The sequence below is a fragment of the Uloborus diversus genome, chromosome 1 (genome assembly GCF_026930045.1).
Source record: "Uloborus diversus isolate 005 chromosome 1, Udiv.v.3.1, whole genome shotgun sequence".
Lineage (NCBI taxonomy): Eukaryota > Metazoa > Arthropoda > Arachnida > Araneae > Uloboridae > Uloborus > Uloborus diversus.
Window position 1 is genome coordinate 89,831,583 of NC_072731.1, and position 14,803 is coordinate 89,846,385.

Genomic DNA, 14,803 nt, shown 5'->3' on the forward strand with positions numbered 1-14,803 from the left:
TTTCGGCACTTTATATGCCAGTCCATATTCATGTATTTGTATGTATGTACTCGTATGTATGTGCTTGGTGCCCTCCCCCCACACTCAAATGAAAAATTTGCTGCTACGCCACCAGAGGCGTGCGCAAGGGGGGAGAAGGGACCAGGGCTGGATTCAGGGGAGGGTCAAAGGCTCAGCTGACCCCCCTGTGACAAGACTTTTATTACGATTTTCAATTTTTTAGATCCGAAAAAATAGTTCATGGAATTAATTAGTCTCTTACCACACGCCGTATTTGTGTTGTGCGTTTTTCAACTGTTTTTTTAGCTGTAATCTCATATATTCAAAGCTTACGGTAAAATGTGACCATCCTGTCTGCCTAAAATAATGAGTTTTGATGAAAATTTGGGGGGATAAGATCCATGGCGCATGTTGCACTATTAAAAAATTAGCGGGGTGGAATTTGAAATGGTTTTGCCTTCATTTGAGGGGGGGGCGCATTGAACGGTGCACATAACCCTTGGGTACGGGAGGAGGTGATACTTTTTACGTAGGAGGTATAACGTTGGCCGTTGAAACTCGACCCCCCTTACAAAAATTTCTGGATCCGCCCCTGGAAGGGACATCTGTTGGCCCGAACCCGAAGGGGACCCAATGTATGGAAAACTGCGTGAAATATAGAGGTAAACAATATGGAGGGGGCCCGGAAAAATCATTTGTGACGGACCCCAAAATATATGTGCACGCCCCTGGGTAGCTTTCCGCACTTTATATGTCAGTTCATACATACATGTATTTGTATGTATGTATGTGCTTAGTGCCCTCCTCCAACACTTACATGAAAAATTTGTTGCTACGCCACTGGGTATATATGTCTAAAAGAGCATACCTGCAAACCACTGCTTTGAACTCCACTAAAATGTTGTTATGGTTACTATAAATTATTGGAAGACACTTCTGATTATAGAAATCTTGCCACAATTTCGATTTGGGTAATAATTATTTCATGCAATACCTTTCATTTCAAAAATTTGTTTTGTGCAAAAGTAGAAGAAATCCCCAACAGGCTTATTACTTCACAAATTGATTTATGTGTACTCGAAAATGTGAACTTGATAGCATGAACGATGATACGAGTCGTTTATTTTTTTATTGTTCTAGAATTCTCAGACAACGTCAAAGAGAAGTAAGACTATTTTCGATAATGAACTGCAGTCAGTACATATTCTTTGAAGTTAATCGTTAGGAATGCTTTTGTTTCTCTCTGACGTAAAAAAGGAAGGCGGCGAACAACCTGTGTGTGTGTGATTAAAGAGTCTTTTGATACTTTCAAAAACATGATTAATTTAGGTCTTAAATCGCTACTAAACAATGAGTAGTGGTTTTTCTTCCGACAGCTTTTTTTTACTTCATAGAAAATGCATTTTTAATCAAGCAAATATAAGAAATCAAAGGAGAGTCATAGATAGAGGGAGGGGTACCAAAAAAGACATTTGCAGAGACATTTTTGTCTTGCAGAGTGTCTGGCCCGTTCCTTCTAAGGCAAAAATGTTTTACTTTTTACTTTTGACTTGTTCATTATTTAACACAGAATCCAAAAACACTTTACTTAAATATTGATTAGAATAAAATCAAATGCAACGACAAATATTTTTTTTAAGAAAAAAAATACATTATTAGCATTTCTAAAACTTTTTAGAATTTCTGCATTGAAATATTTTCATGTAGACAACATCAAAAAATAGAAAACGGGCGAATACTTCATTTGAGAAAACATGCGAAACATAACTACTAACATACATACCGCTCAGCACCACCATCTATAGTGGACCATCCCCCCCCCCAAAAAAAAAATAATAAAGAAAAAAAAATCCAATAATTTTGTACCTCAAAGATAGACCAACGAAAATTACACGATCACTTCTTTTCAGGAGAGCGTAAATTTGTCTGGAACAACAAAAGTTGGAGCTCGCGCTGTTATAACACTAATAAATAAATATAAAGGATTTTTTTTTTTTTTTTAGAATTACGTTGATATGACTAGATGTGAAATAATATTCTACAAGTAATGCAGCAATAACTTGTAATTCGCCATTTTTGGAATGTTAGCCTGGCCCTGAGGTACAATTTTTTTTCCCCCTTCAAAATCTAAATTTAATGTCCTTTCTTTTCACAAAATTAGCGCAAATTTAGTTCACATAACTGATGCGTAGTCGAGGATGGACACGAGGGGGTCATGGGGATCATGATCACCTCCCCCCCCCCTTAAACCGCCAACAATAATATCCACTCACATTGTGTTCAAATACTCCATGAATAAAATGTAAACGTTTGCAGAAATGTTTTCTCAGTTCATAAATTATTTTTTTAAGTAAATATTTAAAGTACTACTTTCTTTAAGTACGGAACATTTCACAGCAGAATGCTGTGGAATGCTCCTTAAGAGTCATTCTCCAGAAAGTGAAACTTTTGAACGAAAACATTTTTCAATTTCGAAACATTTTTTTTTTCTTTTTTTCCATTCTTACATGAAAGTGTTACCTGCTAGAAGTTTCCATAAACAATGGTCCAACTAAATTCCAGGTATGTTACTTATAAATAAAAAGAATTAAAAATGCCTTGTTCAAATCGAGGCAAATATCAAAGTAGTAATTTTGATGATTGTGCAAACAATGAGCTATTTTAATGTTTAGTGTGAATCTAATATTGAGCTCTCTTAATTAAAGTACGGCTTAATTTTTAGTGATCCTTTTAGTTTATATGTGTGTTAAAAATAGTATAATATTGATATGTTTCCAAATTAGTAAATTTGAGAATATGCTGGCAATTTATAATTTTGGTAGAATGCCTAAAATTGATGTATTTCCTCTCCATCACTTATTTTCACCTCAGAAATAATGACGTTGATAAGGTCTGTCACGGAGATGAGGAATTTTCCTTTAATGTAGTCCTAATGGATACAATTTTCAAGGAAATATTTTTTCTCTTCGTTGCTATAAGCTGCAAATGTTAAGCATATGGAAGCATGTTCACTTCTTTTTAACCGACTTCAAAAAGGAGGCGGTTATTAGTTCATACCGTATGTATGTATGTTTTTTTACTTTCTTCTATATATATATAAAAATGGACTTTGGTAAATTTGTTCCCTAAGATCTCAGAAACTACCCGGCAGATTTGGCTGAAACTTTCACCGTTTGTTCTTTTTGGTACTGGGGAGGTTTGTAGACCAGTTCGATGAAAATCGGATAGATAGTTTCATTTTTATTCCATTTATTCCAATTTGAGTCCCAATTTTAGCATAAATGCCCCAATTTGGGGACGAAAAAATACGTGCATACAGTGGCTCCCAAAAGTGTTCGTACACCTACGACTTTCAATGAAATAGGACTCTATCCATTAGTTAGAATTAATATTTCGGAATAGATATTTAATTATAAGATCTATGATCATTTTTCAACAAAACTACATGAAATTTTTTTAAAGAATATTAAAACCTAATTTTTTAAAAATCAAAAACCAAAAAGTGCCGGAAATTTTATCTCACAAAAGTCTTCGTACACTTTAAAAAATGTCTATATATTATTGAATAATCTAACTTTTTATTAAGTTATTATTTAGTAGAATATCATACAGTATCAACAACACCTTTTAAACGTCTGGGAATAGATTTCATTCTTTTTTCTTTCTTTTTTTTTGCGTAATTTCTGAGTAAGTGCTCAACTACACTTCGAGTCTTACTGTTTCTAGCTCTATTTTCGTTTCAAAGCCGTATTTTCGTAATATAGCCCCCAGATATCTCTAAATATGTTACATTAAGTTTAAATCAGGAGATTGAAGGGATATTTTCTAAACTTTAGGACAATTTTTGAGGCACTAGACGCAAACGTTGAAAACCGTGTGCTTCTTATCGTTATCTTGATAAAAAAACAAAGTTGTTTCCGATAACCAAATTTTTGGCTAAGAGTTTAAAATTGGTTTTTAAAATATTTAAATAAACAGCATTATTCATTATTTCATCAAAAAATTCCAAACTATCAAGTCCTGATGCTGATATGCACCCTCACACTAGAACACCTTCACAGTCCTGATTAACTGGTCAAACTCAGTTCTTAAGATTAAATTCCTAATATTTTCTTCTATTCACAATTATACAACAATTTAACCAAAAATGTTGAATTTTTCTTCATCTGTTAGTAAGACGTAATGCCAAAACATTTTGAACTTATTTATCATTGATTTTGCGACGAAAAACGTTAAGCTTTCTGTTTTTCGCACGACCAAGAAAATTTCTGCGGGAAGAGGTCCCATTTAATCTAGCTAATCAGAGAATTTGGCGAACAATTTTAGGTAAAAATTAAATGTAAAAAGTTTCATTTAACTCTGCAGAAACATTTACAGCACTCAAATGTGTATTTTTCATAATTTTTTTAACTGTAAATCGCCGATCACGCTTTGTCAACTTTACCGGTTGACCTTTTCTTACCTTGTTTTTGAACCAGTTCTTATATTTGAAGCATTTTATCGAGCACTTTACTATAGAATGGAATAAATTAACTAATTTAGAGACATTTCAAACCAATTTACCACTACTGCGAGGAAAAAATTCAAATTTCGAATGGTGTTTGTGGTTTTTTACGAATACCAGCCATTTTAAAGTAATAAGCACAATATTAGGGATTAAATTAACAAAAAATTAAAGCCAAATGACTTTTAAGGGTCCACACAATGCAAAAATAAGAAAAAAACGACATATGATAATTTTAATTATGAATTTATTCGAAAATATTTGAGTGTACGATGACTTTTGTGGCGTATTATTTCTCTGTCTCTTCGTTTTTTGACCCATTTCAAAAAGAAGATCCGTCAATATTTCGAAAAAACTACAGGGTTTTATTTAGAATGACATAGGAATGATGTGAAAAAATATTGGACTTCATATTCGAATTCAGTTTCGCTTTATTTTGGTGTTACTAAAAAATTTCAAAGTGTACGAAGACTTTTGGGAGCCACTGTATATCAAAATTATGTGTCCATCGAAAGTGCTAATTTTTCTGCTGAAGATGGCATCTGCTAGAAAGTTCTAAGTTGTATAAAAAACGAGTTATGAGCATTTTTGTTCCATGTTCGAAGGCTTTCATCAACCCAATTCATTATTTAATGTATCATCTCAACTCCCGGTTGATAGTCGGAATTGTTGTATTGTTGAATATTTTTGCGTTTCGTCTGACTGTTCAAGGCTTTTCTCAAGTTAAATCTTAAAGTAACGTTTTTACACAAGATTGGCTAATAATGAATGAACTTGGCTGATCATTTTCCATTTAAACAGAACTTTAATATGTAATTAATGGTTTTTATTATTATTTATGCTGATTGAACACTTACTCATTATCCAATCAACCAGCAGAAATATCGCCAAAATTTTTGCAGAAAGATTTCCGTAGCTGCTGCAATTGGCAGTTTTTTTAACGTCGCTGTTTTTGAAACCGAAGACTACGTCATAATGTTTCTCAGCTTTCACCATGTAAACAAAATATCGCCAATTAAAGAATATTTAAAAAACTTTTTTTTACTGTGTTAAATAATCCAGCAACTAAATTAGGCAAATCCGTAAACACCACAAAAACTTCCATTAATTTTCCTTTTTGCACAATTTTAAACAATCGCCAAATTTTACTACTTATTTTGGAAACATTTCGGATGAAACTTTTTAGCGCCATTTTATGGTGACCAAAAGTATCTCAGCATCTGGCGACAAAATTAATATCATATCGTTTTACAAAGTAAGGAAAGAAGGGGGAAGCATCATCGAAAGTATCCCAAAACGATTCCCGCAAATTCGGTAAAATCGCACCAAGAGCCCACAATGATTGAAATTTCCCAAAATAACTAATGCAAGTATAAGCTATTTTAGTTTTATGAGTAAGGAAGCTGGTCGATTTTTAATCACGTCAAAAAGATGTGTTTCAAGTTCTTTCACTTAAAACAGAAAACAAAAGCAAGTAACGATTTTTTCTCATAATTATTACTGACCCAGGCAACGCCGGGTATTTTTGCTAGTCTAATATATAGAAGAAAGTATTGGATTCGTGCAAATTTTCGAATTTCGAATTTTGACGGATTCGAACGTTTTGAGGTGTGCTGAGTCCATTTCGACTATTTTTGGAAAATGTCTGTCTGTCTGTGTGTGTGTGTATGTATGTGTGTATGTATGTGTGTGTGTATGTGTGTGTGTGTGTGTCACATCTGTGTGTGACCAGTTTTTTGTGGCCGCTCTACAGCAAAAACTATCGCATGAAATTGAACGAAATTTGGTACACATATGTAACCCTATGTGAACTTGTGCCCATTGGTTTTTGGCGCGAATTCCTCCAAGGGGGGTGGAGCAATGGGACGTTTTTTGAGTTATGCGTGATTGCTATTCCTCAGGAAGTAACTGGCGGAATCAAACAAAATTTGGTCCATATGTTGCCCCTAACTGGAGCAGGTGCTGATTCAATTTTGGTGTCAATAGCTCAAACGGGGGTTGAGTTATAGAACGTTTTTTGTCGTAAATTGTGACTGCTGTATCTCAAGAAATAACGAACGGAATCAAACAAAATTTTTTTGACAAGTAGCCCTTAGTGGGTATAAGAGCTGATTTTATTTTGGTGTCAACAGCTAAAAAGGGGGGTAGCGCAATCGCCCGTTCTTTTTTTCCATTGTGAGTGCCCTATCTCAAGAAGTAATGCTACGTTCTGTTTGAAATTTGGAATATATGTGAATACATACGTAAACAGGCTTTGGTTCAATTTTGACTCCAATCGCTCCAAGAGGTGTTGATTTTTTTTTTTTTTTTTTTTTTTTTTGCGAATAAAAATAGTTTTATTAATGCAACAATAAGAAAGATAAATCGTAATAGATTGTCGTCTGCGTATTTCTCGTGATTTTAATTGTATGGAAATGATCGGAAATATTATCTCAATGAATTAAAATTTTTAACTGTTGCCATCTTATGTTTTTTAATAAATAAAATATTTGTAATTAATTCAAGTAAGGCTTTTAAAGTAACTTTCAATTTTCGCTCTTTGCTTTGCTTTTACAATAATTTAGACATTGGGATGGTCGTCAAGTTTTTGCATGTGTCATTTTGTTTTTGTTAGGAATATTGCTTCCTCGTCAAGCATGGGGAGGGATCAGAAAAAGGAAAAATATAGAAGAAAGTTTCGTGATGGCCACAACATACTAGTTTTTTTTTGTCTACTCACAGCGTCTCATCTAGTGAACTGATTTTGATGATTCTTTTTTTAATGGGTAGGGGATGGCTCAACTTAGGTCCCATTACTTTGTTTGACCATATTTGTTATTTAGAAAAAAAGTTATGGGCAAAAAACAGAACATTTCATGCAATTCCCTATTAAATGATTAAATATAAAACCCATTGTTACAAAAGTTTGGTGCCATACAACAGTAACATTAATAGTGATTGTAATGATAATTTTGAATGAAGGCTTCTCTGAAGCAAGCATCAAGTTTCTTCCGTGTTATTGCCCTAAAGTGTGCGTAAACCTAACCTGGAAGCGAGGTTATGCAGTGATTACGATCTGCGTCGCCTTCACAATGCTACCAGGTTAGGTTTGCCTCACCTATTAGTAGTATTTTTATCGTTATTATCTATGCCAATAACAAATGATCGAGGCTAAGTAAGGAGATACAGGATTACATCACAAGCAACTTGTATGCTGTGAAATGTAAATTAGTTAGGGAAAACGTAATATTTGAATGGTTATAATTAAATTAACTCATAAATAAATTCCAGAGAGGAACAAAGATAGATTTTTAGCGCCAATCGCTTAAAGTTTAAGGCGTGTTTATAGTTCTTTTTAGTATGGAGCATTTTATGAAAAAAATAAGGTGAAGTTTCGTGATGGTAACTTCCTACTACAGTAAAACCTGTGAAGTTGACCACCCTTGTAAGTTGACCACCTCTCTAAGTTGACCGCTTTTTCAAGCACAGAATTAGCCCTTATCATATGAATCAACCTCTCTAAGTTGACCATCTGTTTAAGTTGACCACTAAATTAGGGTACCGCAGAAGGTCAACTTACACAGGTTTCACTGTATTTCCAAAATACATTTACACTAAAAAAAATGAAATAAAAAGAATTTTGAAAAAAAAAAAAAAGAACCAATTTCAAAATTGCTCTAAAAAGTAAAAAATAATTTTATTCTTTAAACACCATCGATAATACTTTTAAACATAATTTTTGAAATTGACGCAAAAACGACCCATAAACTCAACTACAACTATAAATTTAACCAGGCCCAGTTTCTTCACTACCACATACATTATGCATTGATGACAGCATACTTGAGTAACGATATAAATGTTTCTTTCCTAACTTTGGATAGTTTTCTGCAAAAAATATAAACGAAGCATGGTTACCCTGCATTTTACTTTTCGTTTTTGCGCCAACTTCAAAAATTATGTTTAAAAGTATTATCGATGGTGTTTAAAGAATAAAATTATTTTTCACTTTTTACAGCAATTTCGAAATCTGTTCTTTTTTTTTTTCAATTTTTTTTTTTAACCTTAATTTAAATCCCTAAAATTCAAGTTCAAGGAGGTGAGAATTCACGGTGTTTTTAAACCAAAATCTATCTTCTTGGTTTTCAATAAAATCTCACAACTTCTTTATGGCTGAAAATAAATAAAAGGGCTCCCTTGTATCATGTAAAAATAAAATATTAAAATGTAATGTGTTAGTAGTATTGGGCGATATGTACTAAACAATTCAAAGTGATAAGTACAGAGGCAATTAAACGATGAAAAAGAAACAGAATAGATAAGTATCAAAGTAATTATTTCTCACTATGCGGCTGAAAGTATTCATTACTTCACACTTTTGAGACCTAATAGGTACATTAAAACTCGAAAAAGTATTTTTAATCCACAGAAAATAGAAACATAAACCAAGAACAATTGTTTTCGTAGCCCGCACGAAAGCCGCGCTTGTTATGTTTTATATGCTGGAACAATTGAAACAAAAGCTTTTCTTTCCTTGGAAATGTCAAATATTATTCGAAGATAAGAGGTTTTGCAAGAACAGCCGAACTGTTTCTGGGTTAAATTTGAAAAGGGCTCATTGACTGGGAAACGGAACGAGAAATGATGCTTTTCGCAGAATAATGGAGGAAATTCAATTTAAAAAAAAATTCTGTTATAAATTCAGGAGCGAATACAGATTACCTTTTAAGAGGGGGGAGGGGAGCGGAGCGGGGGTCATGCTGAAGTATATAGTATTTTGGGCATGAAAATTTGGAAATCGACGAAGTTTTCGCCTCTTCGCATGGCATTGAAATCACCATTAAAGACATATTTAAGTCACCATCATGCTGCGAAACTCATTAAATCAAATCACAATAAAAATTAATTACAAATCACAAAAAATCAACTTTTTTAAAGGGCTCAATTAAGATAATTAAGCTCTATTAAATTAAATTAATACTCGAATAAAGTCACAAGATCAATAAGGAAGTGAAAGTTTTGCATCTTTTCACACACACCGTTTCAAACTCGGGAAAACTCATGAGTTAGGATTGAGGCATTCACTTAACACATCCACAATAAGGTTCAAAAGCGTGGACATGGCTCGACTTGAAAAGTAGAGTAAACCCCGCCAAATGTTATTCAAACATGATTTTATTTGCATCTCTATAACCGTTGAAACAATAGCCAGGGAGGATTCGAAATTCAACAATGAAATTTCGGAGCGTAAAACATGACTGTCCTACAATCATGCTGCAAACAATTAGGCGTGCCCATGAGTTTTCAGGAAATCATAATATTTCTGGAGTGCGTTCTGAATGGAAACTTCTTACTGAATTGAAACTATACGCACGTGATGAGGAAAGAATTTAACTGCATTTTAACGTTTTCTTTTATTGCGCTAATTTCCTAATTTTTACTAAGTGAGAACATGTGGCTTAGTTAAATGGCTTCACACTACTTCAGAATTGAAAGAGTCTCGGCAAAATGCTAAAAACGAAACGTGGAATTATTTATTAGAGCTATTTTAGCCAAAATTTTTCATTCTCCAAGAAGCAGGGTTGGCTGGGTTGGACGCAATGGGTTTTTTTGAAAAAAAACCATTTAAAAAAAACCCATTATTTTACCCACTTTTGGGTTTTTTTAAATTTATTATTTAAATTATTTTGCCCACTCAGAATTTTTTTTTAAATTAATTAATTTAAATACTTTCACAATTTAAACTCCTTTTTTATTTGTTCTTCACCACAGACAATGGACATAAAAATAAATTTTGAACTTTAATAGCATTTCTTAACTCTTGACGGCATTAAAAAAATACTTCAAAGATTTTAAATAAATATATTTAACTTTTTTCTTTAACTGGTCAGTAACTCAAATTATCTTGACTAAGTCCTGTCACGTCTGATTTTCTCAATATTTGTAGGTTGTATCTACTCTAGCTAAAAGGCTTTCATGTGAATTATTTTCTGCAAACCAACACGTCACAAATATCGTATAAACAAGGTATATTTTTTAGAAATTAATAGGTTTTAAAAACGGTCGGACAGAAAACAGAATAGGAGTACAGTATTTTCATTATCTTACGAAAAAGTTTAATATTTCTTATTCTGTTCATAGAAATAGAAAAACGGGCAACATAAAATTCAAAGAAATGTCTTGATTAAGGTGGAATTCAGTAAAAAGGGATTTAAACTACTTGAGGTTAGTAGTTTTGCATAATAAAATGAAACACAATAAAGCAAATGCAAAAAAAAAAAAAAAAAAAAATGCAGTAATTGAAAGCGAACAAACGAACAATAGATTAATCACTCGAGAAGTAACTTTGCCTTAACTGTTGGTAATCATGGAAACTAAAAAATCTGAAACTTCACCATATTTGGGCTTCGTCATCTTTTATCAGAAAACGCTGAACAGGGTTCATACTCTATTTGGATGAAAGAATTCCCGGACTTTTCCAAGACTTTTTCATGACTTCAATGAAAGTTTTCATGACCTTGTTACACGAAGAGAACAGCACTATTTAATCTCAAACTTACTAATTTTTGGAAATGAGCATTAACAAAACGTCTACATGAATGCCACAGCCTCATTGAAGCACTTACTTGTAATGGAAAAAATATAAGTATACAATTAAAAAACTATTCTTATTTGTCTTCATCATATAAATTTAAGTAACTTAAAAATACAGTGAAACGAATATGATGATGCTTAAATATGTAACTTTTTTTTTTAATAAACAAGCAGAATGATATTGAATGCGACAAAGGTTGAATGAGTGAGTCATCACTAAGTTTCAATAAATTTGCTTCAAAAGTTGCCTTTTAGTGTCAACAGAACATTTAATCATCCACGTAACTTGACAGTATTTTGCTTCTTTAAAATAAAGCCGCATAGTTTAGTTCCTTAAGTTTCTAAACCAGATTTTTTTTGATTCATTACTGAATGGTTTTTTCAATCTTCTCATTTAAAAGTATATTTGTTTTGTTTACTTATTTGCACATTTTCAAATGCATATAAATTAATAGGTTCAGAAATTCCAGAACAAGTTAGATTCCTGACATTTAGCGTAGCAGTGGTTGCATAGATTAGTTTTGCGGGCCGTATGTTGGGCACTACTCTTTTCGAGTATTAGAATTCCTCTTTTTCTGTATTCTATCGCCTGACTAAAGTTCTTTATTTTCTAAAATCTTCAATAAATTACGATCAACTCTGATAAATTTAATAATAAAGTTCTTACAAGTGATGGAACCTAACTCGGATGCAATTAAATTGCCTTTTTTGACTGGGCGTGGCAAAACCAAGAACGTGCGAGTTCGCTACTACAGAATATGAAACATAAGAAGTGTTGAAAATAACAATTTATTCGAAATCAGTGATGTCCAAGCAGAAAAATCACATCTCAAAAAAAGGCAAGCGGCTGCGACAGAAGTGGATGCAATGAGATTTTAAAATTAAGATATGATTTTGGGATCGTTCAGTTTTCCACTTTTAATAGTTTTTATGCGCTACAGTGTTAAATCACTTACAGGGTGGCGACAGGAACAGGAAAAAAAAGTTCCCTGACTTTTCCCTGATTTCCCTGATTAAGTTCACCAAATTTCCCTGATTTACGATACCAATGATAATGGTTTCCTTTCTTTGCCCTACTGAAAGGCATTGCATATTAAATAAAATGCAGCGTTTAAAACGGTTTAAGCTGTTAATTAAAATAATTTTTTGAAAAGATGCTCCTTTTTTTGGTAAAAATAGTTATTAAATTATCGACCGAGAAATATTATAGGAAATTTAAAACAAATACTTCACTTCCAGGAACCAGTTAACATAAGAATTCTAAGAGAACTTATTAAAACCACTCTTAAAGACATATCTAATCATGATAAAACTAAAAAATTTAAACGGAAATAATCTTGAACTGAACTTTCAAGTAGTATAATTGTTACTGCAAGAGTAGCAAGTGATAGTTAAAGTATAGAAGTAATGTAGTTTTACTAACGTAAAAAATACTGCACCGTGTGCAGGTAAACGGCAGTATCTGCAGAAATTAGTTTTCGAGATATTTGATAATCTGAAGTAACAGGGAATAATAGCATGGCAAAACAAAAAAAAAGTCAACAATAATTTTAGCAATTAAATTAAAAATGCCAAGTGATAACTTTAAAGATTTTTTCAGCATTAATTTAAAAAATAAAAATCCTTTCTTGAAATCGTGATATATTAGTATGCTAATTACTTCAAGACAATAATAAGTAAAAGCAAGGGAGCAAAGTCATTAATGACGGCTTTCTCTTTGCCTGTTGGGTTGTTTATTTTACATAGCATGGAATGCGTGAAGGAAAATTCAAGTTAAGTAAAATAAACAACTTTACAGACACAGAATCAATCTTAAAAAGCTCATCCTAAGATTGAATACTTTGACCTTGAGGAAAAAAGATGCACAAATATTCAGCACTGTATAATCTTACCTCATTAATTTTACTTTCTTAAAACAAATAATTGGCGAAAAATTCGTAGGGAACCAAAGTACTTCATTTTGCAAGGAAAATTTTTTTTTTTTTTCATTTGATCAATTTTCCCTGATTTTTTGTTATTTTTTTAAAATTCCCTGATATTTCCCTGACTTTTCCCTGATCTCCCTGATTTCCCTGATCTGTCGCCACCCTGACTTAAGATTTCTAATGCTCTTTTAGTTACTGTTACTTTCTCTTTGTCCAGGACATTTTTCCATGACTTTCAATGAAAATTTCAATTTTCCATGACTTTTCCAGGTCTGAAATTTGCTTATTTTTTTTCCATGACTTTCCAGGATTTCCATGACCCGTACAAACCCTGGCTGAATTTTCCAGCTTTTTTTACCCCAAAACATTTTTGGGTTTTGTCCATATACTTACTACAATATGCTACAAGCACCCCACATTTTCCCTAAAAAAAAGACAAAAAAAAAAAACACATTTCTTTTTTAAAAAACCCAGCTTTAGTTGGGTTTTTTTGGGTTTTATTTAAAAAAATTCAAAAAACCCTGGGTCCATGGGCTTTTTTTTAAAAAAAAAACCGGGTTTTTGCCAACCCTGCCAAGAAGGGATTACTTTTTATTCAGAGTTGTACATCTCATACGCTTAATATGTACGAAACAGATTTACAAGTAAGTATGGTTTTGCTCTCGTCGTGTAGTGACGTCCTTATAATATATACTCACTTAGGGTTACTTTGAACCTTGCGTGTTAATTTGCACCACTTCATTTTTTTACTTCCTTTTACAAAAAAGGAAGTATTGTATTCGCGAAAAAATTTTCACTCAAAAATCGCCCTTAATTTCCATTTTGCTCAGCCCCAAATGAATGTTGAGTTTTTTTTTCGATTCGACCACATGCGGAAAAGTGCCTAAGAATGTATAGACACGCGAAATATCCATTTTGACCATCACCGAGGTAATTACAACGACTTTTCTCGTGACGTCTGTATGTATGTGCGTATGTGTGTATGTGCGTATGTGCGTATGTGCGTATGTGCGTATGTATCTCGCATAACTCAAAAATGGTATGTCTTAGAAAGTTGAAATTTGGTACATAGACTCGTAGTGGGGTCTAGTTGTGCACCTCCTATTTTGGTTGCATTCGGGTGTTTCTAAAGGGGTCTTTTGCACCTTTTTGGGGGGAAATCATTGTTAATTTCGATGCAAACTCAAGTGGTGTTATAATTTGGTGGTCACTTGGCGATATATCGCCAGTCTTTTGGTTGCCAAGTTTTGTCGCCAACTTGGCGAAAAATTTGGCGATTTTTTTTTTTTTTTTAAATCTGCTTTCAATGTGGCCATTGCTAGTGATATTTAAAGAGTTAGAGAGAGAATCCCATTAAAATTGCAATAATAGGGAAATAGCATTAAATTGGTGTAAAAGGAAGTCATGTGATGCACACATCAGCTCGTTTAAAGTACATTTTTCATCATCAGTAGCTGTAGAAAGCCGAGCCTAATCGGGGGCAAGGCTATCATAAGTTTGTTACTTTTAATTTTTCAAAAAGAGTTGGCAACACTAAACAGCTCATTGTAACATCCAATCATTCTGAAGTGACTGTTTGGAAGCTACTCTCGAATGCTCATTTGAAGTTATCGAAATCCATTTCCTTACATTGTACTAAGCAATATTTTAAGTTATAGAAATACACGACTTTGTGAAATAAAAATTTGGATTTTTAAACATTAAAACTTTTAACTAACTTTTCATTTTTAAAAATAATTTGGTAACACTAAACAACTGCCGTTTACCTACTCACAGCAGTATTAAATCCAATAGAACCGTT

General features: G+C 32.9%; 1 protein-coding gene across 1 annotated transcript in view; it reads right to left on the minus strand.

Moving 5' to 3' along the window:
* The window catches only part of LOC129230337 (partitioning defective 3 homolog B-like), a 159,559-nt gene that overhangs the window by 88,121 nt on the left and 56,635 nt on the right, over positions 1-14,803 (minus strand). The gene's annotated exons all lie outside the window — the stretch shown is intronic.